The sequence below is a fragment of the Microtus oregoni genome, unplaced genomic scaffold (genome assembly GCF_018167655.1).
Source record: "Microtus oregoni isolate MIOR12 unplaced genomic scaffold, Mior012 000004F_ref0000308, whole genome shotgun sequence".
NCBI lineage: Eukaryota > Metazoa > Chordata > Mammalia > Rodentia > Cricetidae > Microtus > Microtus oregoni.
This window is the reverse complement of record NW_024543063.1, coordinates 53,001,823-53,023,576: the sequence shown is the minus strand read 5'-3', so window position 1 is coordinate 53,023,576 and position 21,754 is coordinate 53,001,823. Positions and strand designations below refer to the sequence as shown.

The 21,754-nt window shown below is 36.6% G+C and overlaps 1 protein-coding gene across 6 annotated transcripts in view; it reads right to left on the bottom strand.

The window, feature by feature from the left end:
• Cdh8 (cadherin 8) overlaps window positions 1-21,754 on the bottom strand; it is a 356,477-nt gene that overhangs the window by 163,871 nt on the left and 170,852 nt on the right. The gene's annotated exons all lie outside the window — the stretch shown is intronic.

The following is a 21,754-nucleotide window of genomic DNA, read 5'->3' as shown; positions in this document are numbered from 1 at the left end:
GAAAACTCTAGAAATGACAGAGACATCTCGCTGCCTGGACAGTCGCCCAAAGTTCTTTTGTATGGTTGGGGCATCCATCTTCAGCCTTCAGGCCCATAGTATCCAGCAGACATTTCCATGAAGCAGGAAATTTCAAAGACAGTTCAGTCACTATCTGCTGTGTCCTGCAGAATGTCTCGCAGACTCTTTCATGAGTCATGAACCCCAAAAGACCGTCTCACCTTTAGGCAAGTTCAGCAGTCCTCTCTCTGCGGGTTCTCTGTGTCCATTTTATGCAACAGTCCAGGCAAGAGCAGTTTCTTGCCCAAATGGCTATCAAACTCCATAAGGATCCTCTTCGATGCCCATCTTCTTCTTGAAGTAGATTGGTGCCGCCAGGAGCAGAGTGTCTCATTGTCATGAAAAGTCCTAAGTTATTAAAACATTAAATGCCATATTCTGCAGTCTTTGAAATATATGAAGAATGTCTATCTAACTGAAATGTATCTCTATATATCTAGAAAATCTAACTAACATGACTACAAGCTTGACTATTATTGATGATTAACCATTAACCTATATTTCTTAATTATACATTACATTTTTAAATGAACTACACAATCACAATACCTTAATCAAGATCAGAAATACATATACATATAACAAAATTGACTGTAAAATCCACACCAATGCAAATTACTCATACCTATATCATTTCCCCCTTTAAATGTAAAAGAACATTTACAAACAATATTTTGGGAACATGGGCGCCGTTTTTTTTCTCCAAACTGTTTCCTGCTGAATGGGGGCGTCGTTAATTAGGTCTTTCATGGTATAACCTGTGTGCTAGTTTCATCTCAGTTGGCAGTTGAGCGAAGCAATTTTCTGAAGATGTTCACAACAACCTTTCAGGAGGGCGTGGTCTATCATACCAAATTGTAATAGAAGAAATCCACAGGGTTTGGTCCTCTGTGAAAACAAAAGAAGACCCTCTCCAAAGCATCATATTTTTAAACCCAAATTTTGAAATCGTAATACCCTTATATCCATTCTGGTTTAGCTTAGCAGCCCATGTAATGAAATGTCTCTCTGTACTTAGCTCCTTTACAGTCAAAAATTTTAAAGAAAGCACAATGTACATAATCCAGACTCTCTGTGAATTTTCCATTTTTACGTGGCTTATTTTTCTTTATTTTTTTTAATCTCTTAACTATCTGTACTCTGTCTCTTTAAAGACTTTACCTTTTTTTTTTAAAACCATTAACTTTATTTTATATATTCTTTTTCTTCTCTCTCTCAAGTCTATGTGCATTCATCCAACAGTGTGGTCTTTTATGTCTGAATCTGTTTTATTGTGAATCTATAACATTTTTTTACTATCCAGGAACATTTCTTAAAATGTTAAGCAGTTCTTAAAAACTTAAGTTGCGCCATGTACAGGTAATACGGTACCACCTGTGTCCTGCCCAGTTGAAACCTTAACTGCGCTGTTTTTATGGTAATTACGGTAGTTCCTGCCTGAGACCAGCACAGTTCAGCATGGCAGAGCTGAGCCAAGCCTCTCCTGCCTCAGAGCCATTTGGTGCCTCTGAGCCACACACAGTTCCAGGCACACAGCAGTCCACATTGCCATCAAGTAAGCCGTAGAGCTTTACTCCAAATGCTCCATTCAAAAGCTCTGTCTCCCGCAGGATCCAGACAGAGATCGCATTGGTGGCACAGCCCAGAAAGTCACACTTTAAAATGACGCAGCTTTTTTTCTGCTGCTGTTGCTGATTCAGGAACTCTCTCTACAGCAAGCCACCAACAAACAGCCAAAAGCTGTGTTAAACTCTGTTTTTTTCTGTGATAAAAATTAAGCTCTCTCAGGTTTTACGTGGAGTTCATTAGCACGTTGGGAGCCACTCTGTTGAAATACGAGCGGCGGGCTGTGTCCCGCCACCCGGCTAGCTTTACCCGAAATAATTATATAGAAACTGTATTTTTTTAAACACTGCCTGACCCATTAGTTTCAGTTTCTTATTGGCTAGCTTTTACATATTGATCTAACCCATTTCTATTAATCTGTGTAGCCCACGAGCTGGCTTACCAGGAATGATCTTAACCTGCATCTGTCTGGAGTGGGAGAATCATGGCGACTCCCTGACTCAGCTTCTTTCTCCCAGCATTCCGTTCTGTTTACTCCGCCTACCTAAGGGTTGGCCTATCAAATGGGTCTAGGCAGTTTCTTTATTAATAAGAAATCACTCCCACATCATTTGGGTGATAAGTTCTATAGATGTCTGCTTCGTCTGTTTAATTCATGACATCTGTTAGTTCTCTTATTTCTCTGTTAAGTTTCTGTCTGGTTATCCTGTACATTGGAGAGAGTAGTATATTAAAGTCTCCTACTATTAGTATCGGTGGTTTGATGTGCAATTTAAGCTTTAGTAATGTTTCTTTTAAGTGTATGAGTGCTCTTATATGGGGGGCATAAAGGTTCAGGATTGAGACTTTATTTTGATGATTTTTTTTTCTGTGATGAGAATGAAGTGTTGTTCTCCATCTCTTCTGATTGATTTTAGTCTATTTTGAATAGACTAAATAGATTGAAGCCTATTTTGTTAGACACTAGGATAGCTACATCTGCTTGTTTCTTAGGTACATTTGACCGAGAAACTTTTTTCCTAACTGTTTATTTTATTTTATTTTTATTTTTTTTCGAGACAGGGTTTCTCTGTGGTTTTGGAGCCTGTCCTGGAACTAGCTCTTATAGACCAGGCTGGTCTCGAACTCACAGAGATCCGCCTGCCTCTGCCTCCCGAGTGCTGGGATTAAAAGCTAACTGTTTAATCTGAGGCAATGGACTGTCTTTTTGGTTGAGCTGTGTTTCTTGTATGCAGCTGAAGGGTGAATCCTGCTTTCATATTCATTATTCATTCTTGTAGCCTGTATCTTTTTATAGGTGAATTAAGTTCATTGATATTAAGAGATATTGATGACCAGTGATTGTTAATTCCTGTGATTTTTCAGTGGTAGTATTTGTGTGTTTCCCTTCTTTGGAGTTTGCTGGTATGAGATTATCTTTTGACTTTTTTTTGTGGGTGCAATCAGCTTCCTTAACTTGGCGTTTTTCTTCTAGTACTTTTTGTAAGGCTGGATTTGTGGATATATATTGTTTAAACCTGGTTGTTCCATAGAATATCTTGATTCCTCCATCAACGGTGATTGAAAGCTTTACTTGGCATAGTAGTCTGGGTTTGCACCTGTGGTCTCTTAGTGTCTGCAGTACATCTGTCCAGGAACTTCTGGTTTGCATGGTTTCCAATGAGACTTCGGGTATAATTCTGATGGGTTTGCTTTTATATGTTACTTGACCTTTTCTTTTATAGCTTTTAATATTCTTTCTTTATTCTGTATTTTGCATTTGATTATTATACAGCTAGAGTACTTTGGGGAGGGGGGGGTCTAGTCTACTTGAGTTTTGTAAGCTTCTTATACCTTCATAGGGATATCCTTCTTTATGTTGTGAAAGATTTTCTTCTATGATTTTGTTGAATATATTTTCTGTGCCTTTGAACTGGAGTTCTTCTATTCATATTATTCTTTGGTTTGGTCTTTTCAAGATGACCAAGATTTCCTAGATGTTTTGTGTTAAGAATTTTTTGGATTTAATATTTTATTTGAGTGCTGAATCTATTTCATGTATAGAATCTTCAACACTGAGATCTCTCTTCAATCTCTTGTACTTTGTTGGTTATGCTTGCATCTGTAGTTCTTGCACATTTATCCAGATTTTCCATTTCTAGAATTCTCTCGGTTTGTGTTTTCTTTATTGCCTCTATGTCAGTTTTCAAGTCTTAAACTGTTGGAACTGTTTGATTCACCTATTTCATTGTTTTTCTTGAGTTTCTTTAAGAGATTTATTGATTTCTTTCAACTTTTTGTTTGTCTTTTCCTCCATTTCTTTAAAGGAATTTTAATTTCCTTTTTAAAGGACCCCATCATCCTCATAAAGTTATTTTTTAAAATTAATTTCTTCTGCTTCTTCTGTGTTAGGGTGTTCAAGTCTTCCTGTGTATAATCACTGGGTTCTGGGGTTACGATGTTGCTTTTTAGGTTGTTGAATGAATTCTTGCATTGGTACCTACCCATCTCTTCCTTGGATTCATGCCAGCAGTGTCCTTGCCTCTTGATTCATCCTTGAAGTTGCTGTCTGTGTCTTTGAAAGCTGTTCTTGGTCTGCTCTGTACTGCCACTGTCTGTGTATCAGGGAGCCACTGAGGTACTCTTGGCCTACTCTCTTGGTCCACTGTCTTGTTCGCTCTCTTTGTTCATTCTCTTGGTCCTCTCTATGAGGTTGCAGCCTGTACTTCAGTGTACCTCTCTTGGGTCTCTCTGTGCAGTCACAGTATGTCTTCTCTGTTCAGTTGCAACCTTTGTTCTAGAGTTCGTCTGGAGTTGCAGGAGACAGGAGGGTTTGGGGACAGAGTGACTTATTTCTTACTAATTCATTACATTTTGCTAAGTCTGTCAGAGCCTGCAATCTTAACTTAATTTCCTAGACACAGCACAGCAGGAGAGACAGAAAATCATGATACTTTCATCTGCTCACTTTAGTACTTCATCTTTGTGAAACTTTGGACTATGGGATTCAAATCCATGACACTAAGAGAGCATCTTTAATGAAACAGCCACTGTGATAAGGATTGATGAAACCCCCCCCAAAAAAAATAAAGAAAGAAAAGAAAAAATGCAGGCACAAGTCAAAGGCCTGTGGAAGCTAACATCCAAAGTCTTTACTGATAATCCAGGGCATTATGTTTGAACGCTGAGAAGATGCATCATATCATGTTATTATAGAATTAATCATACAAGATAGTTTTCTATATGTTCTTCTCTTCTTAGTTTCATATATACTTTGCCTGTTCCTTCTTTGTCAAAATTTGGTCTCTGAGGCTTTAAATATTCTCTTGAAAGCTTTCTTACTACAGAACAAATGACTATTGCCCTGCCTACCTCCCGGTGCACTTTAATGCTTTTAAATTATTTGTATGTGATGCCCACCATTCTTTATTATAAAAGCATAGCCCCAAACTCAGAATGCCATCAGTAAGTCTCTCCTAGATGCAGACTCCAGACCCTGTTACTATGAAGAGACCTCCTTATCTCGTTGATCCTCTCATCAGCTGCAAAAACCACACTATGATCACATTCTTCCTCTCACCTCTCTTCACAATAATAGCTACCATCTGCTGGCACTTCTTTTCTTCCTTATCAAGTCATCAAAGTCTGTCCTCAACTTATTTGCTGGCAAAGGAAGAAGCCAGAGCAAATTGACTTTTCTATTGATGTTGACTCGGTTTCTAGGTTTCAAGAATGCCTGTCATATAATTCACACTAGATTTTAGTCTTTTCAATGTCAACACAGAGTATTTCCCCTCCCTTTTAAGAAATTGCTATAGTTTAAATCATTGCCCTTTTGAAAAGTCATTAAAAGTCATGCTGAAGTAAAATTGTTGTTACAATGGCATAGAGAGGAGGGGTCTTTAGGATATGACTAGGCCGTGAGGGCTTTGCTCTCCCAAATGGATTAATACTGTTATTCTAGTTGTCTATTTCTTAAAGAGAGACAAATTGGGTTCCTGTTTGACTCTCCCTCTCACCCTTGCTTTGTCCTGCTGTGTGTGATGCCTATGGGGCAGCAACAAAGACTCTTGCCTTGTGTCAGAGCAGTGATCTTAGAACTCACAATCGTCTGGACTATGAAAAAGTGCTGCTCATTATACATCACCTGGTACATGGGACACTCTGTCCTAGCAGCACAGAGGAATCAACACAGAAATTCCATGAAAAAAAAAAAACATACATATAATGTTCACCTCCAGACCCTTTCAGAAGAGGCATAGAGGTTTAACTTGATATTTCCCACTTCATCACCTTTGTGATACAAAACCTCTGCGAAGATAATGTTCAAGAGCTTGAACGACATTGCCCTACTTAACAGTGAGCTGTTATGCTGTGAAACATTCTGAATACCTTAGAATCAAATGACTGTTGTGTTTATTCTCCCTCTTATATAAATATTTGCACAAGTGAAAATTCAGCACCTTGACATTTATTGAAATGGTTGCATTGAACAATAAGGTAAATTGACTCAGAGACGAGTGTTAGCAGTCAACGCAGAAGAAGACAGCTTTTTGTCAATGAGAGAAGTACATTTTGGAGATCAGACCTCTGTCTGATGTGGGGTTGGTGAAGATCTTTTCCCATTTTGTAGGCTGCTGTTTTGTCTTGTTGACCGTGTGCTTTGCTTTACAGAAGCTTCTCAGTTTCGGGAGGTCTCATTCATTAATCGTTTCTCTCAGTGTCTGTGCTACTGGTGCTATATTTAGGAAATAGTCTCCTGTGCCAATATGTACAAGTGTACTTCCCACTTTCTCTTCTATGAGGTTCAGTGTGAACGGCTTTATGTTGAGGTCTTTGATCCATTTGGACTTGAGTTTTGTGCAAGGGGACAGATATGGATCTATTTTCTTATTTATACTTGTTGATATCCAGTTATGCCAGCACCATTTGTTGTAGATGCTTTCTTTTTTCCATTTTATATTTTTTGCTTCTTTGCCAAAAAACATGTGTTTGTAGGTTTGGGGTAAAGGGAACACTCCTAAATTGTTAGTGGGGGTGCAAGTAGGTACAGTCCCTTAGGATATCAGTATGGTGATTTCTCAGAAAATGAGGAAACAACTTTCCTCAAGGCCAAGAAATACCACTTTGGGGTATATATCCAAAAGATGGTCAATCTTACCAAAAGGACATGTGCTCAACTCTATTCATAGCAACATAGTTTGTCAGAGCAAGAACCTGGAAACAGCCTAAATGCCCCTCAACCAAAGAATGGATTAGGAAAATGTACATTTAGAAAATGGAGTACTACAAAGCAGAAAAAAAAAAAAACCCAGCATCCTGAAATTTGCAGGCAAATGGATGGAGCTAGAGAACATCACATTCAATGAGGTAAACCCAGACCCAGAAAGACAATTATCATATGTACTCACACATATGTGGTTTTTAAACATAAAGAAAAAAAAACAGCCTACAAATCACAATCCCAGAGAACCTAGACAACAATGAGAAGTACAAATGGTGAGGGAAATAAGCAGAAACAAGAATTATTCAGGAAGACCGGGTAAGCCATCACTTAGAAATACCACTTCATGCAGGGCAATGGTGGTGCAAGCCTTTAAACCAAGCACTTGGAAGGCAGAGGCAGGAGGATATCTGTAAGTTTGAGGCCATTCTAGGCCATAGAGTGAGTTTCAGAACAGTCAGGACTGCATGCAGAGAAACTCTGTGATGCAAAATAAAAATAAAAAAATAAAATAAAGGAAGGAAGAAAGGAAAAAGGAAGGAAGATCATTTCATGCTCAGCCGAAGTAGGATGTGACAATACCATCTGAACACTCTGCTTCATTGTCTTATGTGTATCATAAACTAATCATCTGATCTGCATAAGAAAAACAAGAAGATACGGTGATTTATCTAAGTGGATAGAGTACTTGTCTAGCATTAAGAAGGTCCTAGACTCAATCCCTTGCATCACATAAATTAACTATGTTTGCCTTGGTTTGTAATCCCAGAACTTGGAAGGTAGAAGTAGCATGATCAGAAATTAAAAGTCACCCTCATCTCAATAGTAAGTGAAAGGCCAAGCTAAGATAGAAATCTTTAAAAAATGATAAAGATGAATAAAACACAGTTTCCAAGATAAGATCATTTTAAAGATAGTAATCTACATTATCAATATTTTTGGTAAGTGTGGCCAAATTTTGAAAAATGCAGAATTCTAGCATGGGATCTATGTTTAGACCTCTAGCAAAGATTAATTTTAATAAATATGAGCTTTCAAGGAGTCTAGAGGGACGTATGTGTTGCATATTCTGAATAAATGGAATGCTATTAGTATCCTGAAAGCACCAATAGTCATTTATTCTTAAGAAATAAAAAAATGGGATTATGTACATTTGAGGTATCTCATATATTAAAGATACTGTGAAATATAGATACACAAGTTATGTTTGACTCTGTTTCCAAGATTCACAATTAAGATCTCCCATACATTTTATGTTCCTACCAATATTATCAAATCATATTGATCACATTGGCATCTTCTGGAAAACATTTTCTCAGATGCATCAACTCCCTGTAAGCTCAACTTTGTTCAAATGAAATATTTACTTGTAACATTAACAAACATATATATCCTTCCATATTTTCCAGTTCCTTTAGGTGAAAGTATGAAATAACTACTTTCCATAGTGATGGAAGTTCACAGCAAGATTTAATGGGACAGAAACAAGACATATTTTGGGTTCAAAAGTGATTTTTTTTTTTTGTTGTATGATAAAGCCTCTCTTGGGTATTTTTGATCCTACTGCACGTACTGGCTTTGTGGGAGCCTAGGCAGTTTGGATGCTCACCTTACTAGACCTGAATGGAGGTGGGTGGTCCTTGGACTTTCCACAGGGCAGGGAACCCTGATTGCTCTTTGGGTTGACGGGGGAGGGGGACTTATTTGGGGGAGGGGGAGGGAAATGGGAGGCGGTGGCGGGGAAGAGACAGAAATCTTTAATAAATAAATAAATTTAAAAAAAAAGGAAAAAAAATTTAAAAAAGTGATTTTTTTTCCCAAAAATATTTTCAAATCTGTTAAAATGTGATGGCCTCTCAAAACACATTCTACTGTGGTGACTCTGATATTTAATTGGTACAATTTCCTATAATTGGTGCCAAGGAAATAGAACACGGGAAAGGATGGACTTATTTCCTTTCATCTGTTGAAGAATAACTCCAGAAATTATATGGTGAGGATCAATATTAACCTGGTCTGCCCTTATAAATATTTTCTCAATTCCTGTTACCAATAGCCTTTGGGTTTGTTTCCTGAACTTGAAAATTTTTAAATCTCATAAAATATTCTTGATAAAAGTGTTATTTTTCATATTTAGTTGGATCTGAATAAAAATGTTCAGGGTGAAGTCTAAAGAGAGAGAAGAGTTGATTGTACAAACATTATGAGGCCACTTATTTCCTTGAACTCATTTTGCAAAATAGAACCAGAGGACCAGACAAGATTCACTCCCAGCCTGTGCAATTACCAAGTACTTTATCTGCTTTTACTGCCCAAGGTCTGACACATATTGCTTTCTATTATTCCTATTTGTGTCTGGCATGTTAACTTATATTCTGTTGAGAAGGAAAGCAGGGAAACAAAAAAAAAGTCCAACCTATTGTTTAACATAGTCCTTCAAAATTAAGTTCATTGCTATTAATACACCTTAATTTCTTCTTCAATGGTTCCATAGGTGTCAGTACAATGGTGGCTTCTAAAGTAGATCATATAACAAGTTATATTACAATTAGTCAGATGTAAAGGGAAGTTGCACTAGTGTCCTGTCTCACAGAGGAGTCCTTGAAAAGTAATTCTCCAAATATATTTTATATATGCATACATAACTAGTCAAACAAATATATACCTATCATGCAATTATAGCCATATTTTAAATAAATTTATATATGTGCATATAAACAAATATGTATATACATATACACTAGTATTAATATATGAGTATATATTAATAAATATATAAAATTTATGAATATAGATGTGTATATGTATATATGTTTACCAACTACTTTTGTTTTTGTCAACCTTTTAATGATTAGGTGGAACTTGAGGAATCCTGCAAAGGAGGTGGAGAAAGGATTACCATAGACATAAGGGCCAAGAACAAAACAAGAAAATTTACAGAATCCACTAATCCAGGCACATAGGGGTTCACAGATACTGAATCAACAACCAGGGAGCCTGCATGGTACTGACCTTGGAACTCTGCCTATAACATATATTTTTCTAAATTGTTTGTGTGTGTGTGTGTGTGTGTGAGAGAGAGAGAGAGAGAGAGAGAGAGAGAGAGAGAGAGAGAGAGGCTCTTAACAGTGGGAGCAAGGGGCTATTTCTGACTCTTTTACTGGCCTTTGGGACTCTACTTCTCATACCAGATCACTTTGCCAGCCTTAATAGATGGAAGGTGCTTAATCTTACTGCAACTTGATATGTTATGTTTGGTTGATACTCATGGGAGATGAACCCTTTCCTAAAATGAAAAAAAAAATAAAGAGTGGATTGGGAAGGGGAAAAGACAGGGATAGGGAAAAAGACTGGGAGGAGAGGCAGGAGAATCTGTGGCAGGGATATAAAATAAATTAATTAAAATATATTTCAGCATAAGCTATATATATATATATATAATTTTTAAAAATAATTAAAACTTTCACATAACTGCTAAGCAATAAAAAAGTTATCTATTAGTTGAGCCATAAACTCTGTACTTCTATTAGATACCACACTATTATGTAAATATGTGTAACGTAAGAATAAATAAAATCATACATATTGGGGAGAAAGTCTCAGATTTACTGAGTTTCAAATTTCTCATTCTTATGTTCATTTAAACTGCAAGGTTTCAGTGAAGAAATTTTATTGATCATTCTGAATCTTGAATTACCCATTATCTCAAGTTGTTAATGGGTTCCAATATGATCCTTAAGTTCTATTTATTTCTAATACGTTATTTATTTTATATACTGGTATTCCTCTCAGGCCTTCTCATTTTAAAGTATGCTTATTTTTTCATAATTAATTCTCAGTATGATATCAGGTATAAAAAAGTTCAAAAAATAACTGTTCATTCTACAAATACTTCTTTAACAATTTGGGGGTAGGGACTTAAGGAATGGTTCAGTGGCTTCTGTAAAAGAGTGATGACCTGAGTTTGGATCCTCAGCACTTGTGTTTAAGTTTAGGGTGTGGTTACATGCACCTGTAGCCACGGGACTGAGAGCAGAGGTGGCAGAGATGAGAGGCTCAATGTGACTGGCTGTCTGGCAGCTTAGGTGAAGACCAGTGAGATTCAGGGCCCCCAGAGGCTCTGTCTCAAGTAGATAAGGGGCTAAAAATAGAGGAGGACATCTGGTTTCATTCTTTGACCTTAAAGGGCACAGCAAAAGTCATCAGAACATACAGATGTATAATTAAACATATACCCACAGAGTTTGAAATACAAGTATCTCAGTATTTCTTCTTAATACAAGCATTATTATCTACCTATGAGACAAAATATATTTACAGTAAGTATACTCACAACGTTCTACTGAACTACAAATTCGGACAGTATTTTGAAGGATGAAGGGATGACTGTTGAGACTGCCCTCTTTGCAAGGAGCCCCAGTTTAGGATTCCCCAAAGGAACACATTCGAAATCATCTATGTCCAGGAGAAACTAAACTGATTATACTGACTGTCAAGATGTTTAATTATGTTTCTATGTTGTCTTCCTAAAATTCAACTTCATTGTGCAAATAATAATACAGCAAATGGTCTATCTTATCTCTTTGCAATGTTCTTATAACACTTGGACTCTGTGGAGGAAATATGCAGTGGAAGCTTAATCATTTACAATGGCATCTGCAGAGGCCTGTAAGCTTCAGGAGGCCAGTTCTGTCTATACCACACACCATCATGTTTCTGACAGTGAAAGAGACAAATATGCATGTATTATTTAGTTGAAAGGCAACAATAATAGGAAGGTGCATATTAACATACTTGGAACACCTCTTTTTTTCTCCAAAGTCTCTGGCCCTAGATTCTTTGCCTTGATATAATCTCTGCATACAATCTCCTGCATTTGCAAGTGGGTAGAGTTTGAAATCAGACAGATATGAATATAAAACTGAGATCTTGTTTTTATTATTCTAAAACTTGCCAAATTTTCATTTTCTTTGAGTTTTTATTTATTTGTCTTTTACATATACTAAAAATTCCAACGCCCATTTTGTAATTTTTAAGAAAGCTATAAAAGTGGCCTAGAGAAGATTTTTAGTGGCTACTATCTGTGATACCCCAACTGGGTTTCTAGTTTGATGTTCAAAGAATTACTTATGTTGCTGTTATAATGCATCATTGCTCCTGGATGAAAGAAACAGCAGCCATGGATAAACAGTCCAGTCTAGTCTTCTAGTCTTATCCACAACCTATGAGCACCCTTGGTTTGGTAGACTGCAATCAGCAACATCATAGCTACAGTTCCCTAATACTCAGATACTGGTATTTATCAAGTTTACCCCTTCTAAACTTTTAGGATCTTGGTTTTAGTTTTAACTGTCAGCTTGACATAGCCTGAATTCATCTGAGAGAAAAATCACCAATTGGGGAATTGTCTAAGTCGGATAGACCTGTGGACACCTCTGAGGAGTTGTATTATTAATTAATAGAGGTGAATCCTGATCTCTGTGGATGGCACCTCTAAGCAAGAGCTGGAGAGTGATGTGTGGAGTTGAACTAGATCAGATCGCTTTAAGTACAATAGAAGCTTTTATTCATATGAATATATTTTACTAGTCTTTCTCAGAGAGAGAAGAGTTAGTTTCTCATGATTTAGCCAAGAGAAAATTATTTTATATGGTTATTTCTGAAATTTGAATGCTTAAGGAACTAGAGTGCTTGCCATTGCTGCCTCTTCAGCCTTTTAATCAGTTCCTACTGATATCTTAGACTAACTAGAAATACACCTTAGGTTTAAGGGATTTTGCCTCCAGTGTTAATTAAATCCTTTCTATAATATCCCAAATATAATGTGCATAAAATATTTTAATTTTCTTTTCAAATTGGAACTTTTAATAAGCTTTATTGTTGGTAGTTCTGTCTAAAGTCACCTTTGCCAAAACAGAGAACAGTTATTGTCTGCCCAGCATTTCTGAAGAGGTAATTTAATTTAGTCTTAAGTTTTGATAATGCAGAATAAGGCTGTAGGAACTAGAGATAGGGAATTGTAACATTTAAACACAAAGTTGCTATTGATCTGTATCTTTGTGGACATCTATTCATTCCTATAGTGTCTTGGATAAAATACAATCCTTGAGCCTGCCAGGCAAATGTTCTACCATTAAGCCATCTTATCAGCACAACATACACATTTTCAAATGTATAGCAATTTTCACATATTTGCATCTTCTGGAAATAAGCTCATTTTTTTTTTGGTCTTGGATAAACAACTTTCATTATAAAATACGTGAAAATAAGCCTGCTCCTTCAGCAAATCATTTTTACTTCATTCATATGAAACAGGGATGGATTTTAAAGGAAAAAAAGAATGTTATAATAGAAACATAAAATAACAAGGAATTCCTGTTATAAACTTGAGACAGTAAGCTGTAAAACATTCCTGATGCTGTTCGATATGCTGTTACTGGAAGAATATCATTCAGAAGTTATATATTCCCTTTCACTTCTCTTCTGCCCCATCTCAGTGTCCTCAAGTGTGGCATCTGTGAGTAGCAGGCTGTGTGCTCCATAGCTTTTCTTCTCATCGCACACATCCAAAGACCTTGTCGGGAAATATCTCTTTCTATTATAGTTATGCTCACCACCTGCTAAGTCTCTCTGGACTTCCAAACAGTTCCATTAAAGGCTAAGTACAAGAGAGTCACATTGATTGCATCACACCCAGGAAAATGCAATAGGTCTGTGTTCTTGCAATATTTTTTGCTCTCATTGTTTTATAAATTTTAGGACTGTTAATGTGCTCACAGGATTTACTCCATCCACTTTGTCTCCAACAGTAACTTATATACCTGTGTCTATATATACATAGCACCTAGCTGTCATGCTTACAAAGAAGAAAATTTAATCAGCAGCATGAAAAGGCATGGCTTTCACTATGGGTGTAGATCTGTAAATCTTGTGTACAGTCTTATTAAAAATTTAAAATTCAGTTATATCCTCTTCATCACCATCACATCTGGGCATTCCAAGCAATGCAGAGAGGTTTACAATTCAGTACAAGTAAAATTAATCACTTTAGATTCTCATTTCTCACCCATTAATTTATTCATTTATCTATTTGTTAAAAACATATTGACTATAAACTATATATACCAAGCATTTGTCACCTGTATCGCTGTGGCCATACCATTTAAATTCAGAAATCTTTACAATGGTATCTTTAATGATATGTTTTTAAAATAATTCCTGTATCTAGCATAGGAATAAGCAAGAGTGTAAATCTTGGCACAAGCCACCAGAACACACTTGCTTCACAGAAGTTTTATCCAGTGTTCACTACCGAGTTTTATACCTGAACTGTAAGTAACCTGTGAGCAGCTACTACCTCTTACGATAGTCCTCTGTTAGGCTATCACACTTAGAACACTAAGTTTTTGAGGGTAAAAACGTTCTACCAAAATACGGATCAAAATGAACACATATTATTTTCATTTAAACAAGAAAAAACATCATGGTTAGGAGCACTAAGGTTATTTTTAATTTGTTAGAATGATTTTAATACAGTACATTTTTTACATTATGAATGGTTATAAATGAGTATTAATACTGACATACCTTTAAGTTATATTTAGTTAAGGTATACCATATGCATACACGGAAGTACACTGTACCTCATTGCTATTGCAATAATTCTGATTAATAAGATGAAATATTTCATCACAAAATCTATAAAAATGGTACATAAAAATTCTAGGAAATGTCATGGAAAAGAAATCTCTCCCAATAAAAATCTGATCCCAAGAGGGATTTAAGAAAGACATTTTCCCCTGACCATTTAATCTTTCCTTGCATTGTAGAGTATTGAACCCAGGGTACTTGACATGACGTATATCTATCCACTAAAACATATCACCAGCATCTCTCTCCCTCCATCCCATGCTCCTCCTCCTCTCTCTTTTTCTCCTTCTTGCCCTTTCCTTTTCCTTTATCATTTCCATGTTAAGATGACTTATTTTTTCCATTATTCCTTTTTCATAGATGTCATTAGTAGTAATTACATTAATATTTAAAACATAATTGTCATTAATTCCTCTACTTGCCATTGGAAATATAATTAAATTAGTGAAATATCTTTTTTGAAGCAGCATTTAGCACAGGCGGGCCTGAAACCTAGTCTTGCTCTCTCTTCTTCCTCACCCCTGATATCCCATGTCTGCACTAAGATGCCAGCTGATTTGGTTTGAAAGCAAGACCTTCTTAGCAGTTTTCCCACAACCAAATCTGCCACCTGTTCCACTGTCATCAAAGTTTCAGAAATCTTTGAGAACTTTAAGAAAACATTCTGATTTTCTTTTTCTATAGAAGTTTGAGCAATTCTCGTTATCCATAAATAATGAAACCTGTTTCCTGTTCCCTATATCCATGTGTATGCTTTATGTATCTGCTATGTAAGATATATTCAAATTCAATGTTTTATAATTATATGTTGTGAATTTAATGCACATTTAGCATTTGTTATGCACAAGGCCTCACCCTTAGTGCCTAGAGCATGATTTAGAATGAGGAGGTTGAATAAATACCAGTTAATGAGAGCTGTGAAGTCATTCCTAGTCGTTTGTGCATAGTCCAGCACATTTGGCTTGCCTGAAAATCTATGCTCACTCCTTAAAGACACACACGAAGCTGATCCTATAGCCATGTTAACCTAAGCAATCCTGATTAAAAAGAGACCCTGTGCCCTGCGTGTTTGCAATTTATCACTGACTCTGAAGGCATTAAACTGACTCAATTCTGTTCAGGCATTCCATGAAGACTCCATTATTATCTTGATTTTTCTAAAAGAGAACCATTCATTACGTGGCTTTCCCCCCAAGGAGTATTTTTTTTTCGTTTTCTCCTTTTACAGGTTCCACTGAGACAAATGTTATTTGTATCCAATGAAGAAAGATGGTCTTAGTTTCAAGAAAGAAAAGGGGAAAAAAAAAGGTCAATGAATTAAGTTGGTTTATTTTTCAGCAGGTCATTTTTCATACTCTAGCTTGCCTGGAGCAAAGCTCAGACTGTCCTGAAACTTCACCCTGGTTTCCTCAGATAATTAAGCATTTACTGTTTTCTCGCCCAGCGTTTCATTTACAAGTTCTGTCTTCAGTTGCTTAGCGTGCTGTGTGACTGCTGCTTCCCTGCTCTCCTCAAACTGGAGCGGTTGAAAGAAATGCGACATCGCTCCCCGTCTGTGCCCAAAATGGCATAAGCAAACATATGGTATTGGGGGTGGTAGAGAGAGAAAAGAAAAACAGCAATATTTTTAGGCTACAAATAAGCTATTTTGAGCCTTTTGAAGTACCATAATAAAAGCTATTCACAAAAATGATGGTGCATTTTACAATTGCTTCCACTCACATCTTTCCAAACACTGCACTGCCTCTCTCTTATGCCTACTTATACAGGAAACCTGAGACTGTTTTAAGGTCAGTATGTCACTTTCCAAGCCAAAGACCTCTCCTGATGTAAGATACACCATGTGGATGTCAAGTGGCAGCTTACAAGAGAGGAAAAAAAAAAAAAACTGGGGTCTGGAATTAGGCAAATTTACTTTCAATACAACTTCAAACAATTTGAGCAAGGAATTTCTCAAAGTGCCACTGCTCTGTCATTGGTGATACTCAAAAGACATTAAGGTGCTTTTCAAATAACTGTGTGGAATTAACAAACACAAATTTGATGAGGTGAGTGGATACAAGCAGCATCATGCCCAAACTATAGTGATTGTTCTATTAAAGAATGGCTGTTCATGTTTCATGTTCATGCTTCGATTTTCCTGTTATCACGATTGGACAGCATATTTTTATTTAAAAGCCTGGGGAACTTTTTAACTTATTCTTTCTAAGCACTTGTGTGTTCATTTGCAAAATGAAGACACAAAATGAGACAATTCTGTGTCTCTCGGTGGTATTGATACCTGAAATAAGTGAGGGAACCTTCCTGAGTTAAATTATTACATCAGCACAACCTAATTTTACATTGGGAGAAGGTAATAAGCCCTGGGAAGCAGAATTTGTCTGTTCCAAATTCAAAAGTTCTGCTTCTAACATTCTTGTGAGGACAAAACAAAATAAAGGTTGTTTTCTGTCTTTTATCCTTTGGAATTTTTTAACCTCTTGAAAATGTTCTCTCACCAAGGATTTGCTGACAACGGTCAAAGGACAATGTAATTCACAAAGACCCTGAACAACCTTCATTGTACAGCCTGTTGAGTGAATGGTCTCTGTCAAGATGTTAACCACTTTACCTACAGGTCCGACTGACCCTTGGCTAACATGCCAGGTCCTTGTGAAAAGAGAAAAAGTCTGACCCTGTATAACTGATAATGTTTTATGACTGAATTGTGCTGTTTCCTTTCCTGAAATCATAGACAGACCAAACACATACATGTATAGAGATATTTCATTAAAAATGCTTTTCTAGTTTGGTTTTCCGTTGTTCTGATAATATACTGAACAATATAAACTTGGAGAGGAAAGGGACTCTTTTATTTCACAATTCCCAGATCACTATCTACCAGAAAGGCAAGTCGGGACAGGAATTCAAGATATAAACATGTGGTTAGAAATAAAAGTAGAAAATATGCATGAATGCTATTTATTGACTTGCTTCTAGGGTCATGTTCAGCTACCTTTCTTATAAAACCTGGGCCCACCTGCCTAGGCATGCTACCGCTCATGGTGGGCATGGTCCTCCTATGTCAATCAGCAGGAAACCATCACAAAGGCATGCCTACAGGCCCTTTGATAGAGGCCATTCTTTAATGGAGTTTTCCTCTTCCTACTTGTGTCAAACTGACAACTGAAGCTAACAATGACAAATGCCTTCAGAGGCACAGTGTCCTTACAGAAGTTTCTGCTCATTTGTGACAATTTCTTTACTATTTCTAGGATTTTAAATCCAGGACAAAGTTAGATGACATTTTTGTTGTTTGTGTTACATGGAGTGTATTTTACAATGCACACGCCTCATAACTGGCCGAGACTTGATGACTCTGCATGTTGCCACTCTTATCATGGCATTCACTGGTTTCATAAGACAGGACTTCTCAGTTAAAGAAAGAACTTTCTAGACACCTCCAAGCCCATGCCTGAGCATAGTTGATACGCTAGAAACTGGATGCCTGCGTGCAATACGAGATGCTTCAACCACTCCAAGGATCCACAGGTGTTAGTTCACAATGCTATCAAACTGCCTGGCCTGTTCCTTCCCTTTCTTCCCTTTCTTTCCTTCCTTCCTTCCTTCCTTCCTTCCCTTCCATCCCTTTCTTTCCTTCCTTCCTTCCTTCCTTCCTTTCTTCCTTCCTTCCTTCTTTTTTTTTTTTCTATCTGATGAGCATCTGACATGCAGAACTTCCCTGCAAATTTGGCTTCCTGACTCATTTGATCTTTTAGTCATAAACCCCATTAAGCCCCTTTCAATCCAAACTCCATTTTTCTGTCTATTTCTCAGAGTATCTAATTTAATTCATGTCTTCTGATCAACACCAAAAGGCATTTAATTTGTGTGGTAGTTCATCTTGGTTTCCAACTTAACTGCCTCTGGCATCAACTTACAGACATGCCCCTTCGTGCATCAGTGAGGAATTTTTCCTGAAAAGTTAAATTGAATTTGGAAGAGATACACAAAATGTGGACAGAACTATCCAGTGGCAGCCCAAATAAATAGAAGTAGGAGAAAAAAAAAAACTTTTGTTTTTCACCTGTTTGCCTTCATGTTGTGTAGGTAAGTTCATCAAACCTCCTGTCATCTTGCTACTGCCACTACCGTTACTGTCATTCTTCATGGCACCCGAACCTATCTTCATTCAATATGGACCTGAGATCAATAGCTCTCCTAGAATCCTGTAGGCCCTCAAAGTCAGATGGAGCTACTGAGCTCGTGGCAGCAGGGTCTCATGCTTTCAGTAGAACAGCAGCTATTGGTGGATGCCGCAACTGTCTGCTTTAAGCTAATCTAAGGAATCCCACTTGAATCCGCATATTCATTCTATTGGTTTTGTGACTCTAAGAACACTGGCGTCATCTCTATAGGCTTATAAAAATTAAACATCAGATTTTCTGTGATGTTTATTTTTCTATTTCTATATAATTATAAGTCTCCCTCACTCCATCTCTTTTATCAGCTTGTGTTTTTGAAAAAGAGAGAGAAGTTTTTTTTTTGTTGTTGTTTTTTGTTTTTTGTTTTTTTTCAGAAACAATAAGAATTGGGTTCCCTGGAAAGAGCAACCACCTTTTGCTTTTATTTGAACATACTCAAGTGTAATAATGTGAAAAGTTACAGAGCAATGTGTAAATTTCATTCAAAAGCCACTTCTCCAACGCCATATGAGGCCCAAATAAGATAATGTTAATAAGAGCCTTCCTTGTTGGCTCAGAAAGGATTGTGTACTATCGAAGCTGTAATCAATACACTTTACAAGTGCTCTGCCGTTTTAAGAACATAATTTGAATTCATTCTTTATTGATTATTGAATTTTCAGCCTATTTTGAATTTCATTGTAACTTCTTAAGCTAAACTGAAACCCTTATCTGCCCAGTGCTTACTTAGCAACTGCTAGGTGAATTATTTAATTATCATTTCTCTGCAAAGCATTATTCAAAATAACATCATAATTAACTTACTAAAATACATATCAGACAATTTTATTCCAGTCAAACTCCAAACAATAAATTTTAAATGGGTGTGTTGGTATATACTGGCTAAAAATATTGTGAATTTATGTAGTTCAGAAGGTTTAATTACACAAATGGCAATACGTGCCCATGAAACTTCTACTATGGTAGGGAACTTTAGTTATCTACACCAAACAACAGTTACTCCAGATATCAATTATTTAAAAGACATCACAATGCTTACGATATTTGTTGAAAAAAAAATTTCTCTGAAATAGATTGTGAGACATTGCAAGCTGAGACTAGCCGTTGTAATTTTTTTTCATCCCAAGTTTAATTCAGTGACTTCACATAGCGAATGCTCAATGGAAATTGTTGACTTAATATCTTTATTATACTAGAAAAGGAGAACAAAAATGTCCACGTGAACAGTTTTCTTTCTGACGGAAGCCCTTTCAACAAAACTCTTCCCTATCAAAAGTGAAGTTCAAGGTTCCTGGCTCTAGTGGTGTTCACGTTTCTAATTCTAGGACTTGGGAAGTGAGTGGAGAAAGAGTAGAAGCTTGAGGTCAGAATTATCTAAAACAAACTCTTGGTTGTGAGCTCCGACAATGAAAGACAAGGAAAGAAATAAAAAATGGTAAGAAAAACTGAAGAGAAGGTAGAAAGGAAGGGAGGGAGGGAGGGAGGGGAGAGGGAGGGAGAGAAGTAGTGAGGGATACAGGAAAGAATTCAAAGAAATCTAGCATTCTCATATTAGCTATGAAATCAGAGATTTAGGTGAGAGTCCTAGCTTCTTCCCATTCTACCTCTACACCTTTGACAGGGACTTGTAATAAATATCTAGACTCCCCTTCTTTCTAAACAATAAATTACTCTGCCATATCAGGGTTATTCAAGGGTTCAAATGGCATAAACTTTACAACAGACTTCCTTCTTCACTGGGGAAAAACGTCAAATCATAACCCTAATTTATTGCAGTTTACAAGGTACACTCTCCTGTTTCTAAATTTATGTTTACTTCTGCAGCTGTGACCTATTTATGTATAAATGCAGTTCTTACTCTTAAAGTCATATTTTTCTCTTTGTATTATTTTTAAAAGCACAAAGAAGAATTCAGTTTTTAATTTGATTAATGGCTGACCTAATGACAAGTGATAGAATTGCTCTCAACAGTGGTAAATAATTTTGAAGCAAAGGGAACAGGTACAAAGGTAGGTTGATTGTTTCTCATCAACAAAATGAAAACAGAAACCACAGCATAGAGAATACAGATACATACAATAGAAAGTGTTTTTATTAACAACTGATTTTAATAACAACATTGACATCAATAAAATATACTAATATTGTATATGCTATAAATAAAACCCCATGACTTAATACAGCCTGTCGGAACGAATTCAATCTTAGGCTAAATTAATGTATTTCAGGATAAATATCTTAATTTACAAAATCTATTGTTCATATGAGGATATTTTCTATTTCATCTCTTTTTAAGAGACATCAATATCTATGTGTATATGGGCTTAATGTTTATTTGCTTTTCTTTCTTTTTTGTTTTTGTTGATGGTGGGGGTAGATTTTGTTTTGTATTGTATTGTTTTTCCAAGATATGGTTTCTCTATGTAGCCTTGGTTGTCCTGGCTCTGTAGACAAGGCTGGTGTCAAACTCAGAGATCCTTCTGGCTCAGTCTCCTGAGTGCTAGGATTAAAGGTGTGGACCAGCATTGCCTAGCTTGTTTCTTTTTATCCCTCCCCCCCCAAGGAACTTATTTATAACACCTGCCCAATCAGAACTGGTAATATTAGCTGGATTTGACTTGGTTCAAACAAGTATCTTAATGAGAGCTCAAATGATCAGATATTAAGGGAGGACAATTCTGATCAATGCAACGATAGAGACATAACAGTGTGATGAATTGTCATGTACCATCAATATTACCACACAGGAGTGTGTGGGGAGGGTCCAACCCCACTTTGTAGATAGACAAAGCAAAACTTAGAAAATGACTTGTCACTTAACCGAAATCCAATAAGTTATTAAATCTATACCTAAATACGATATTGAACTCCCCTGAAGCAAGCACTTTTTTCCCCCTTTACTCCAGGGTGAAAATAGTATTAGGCCATCTGCTGAAAAGGTGATACCCAACCCAAGACTCTTAATTCATTTTAATCAGTATTAGCTATTGCAGGGCTAACCATGTCCCTCACAGTGTGAAGTCAAATATTATTGGTATAGTCAGTGAAATATTTAGCCAGAACATTTCATAAGCCAGATACCAACAAGTGT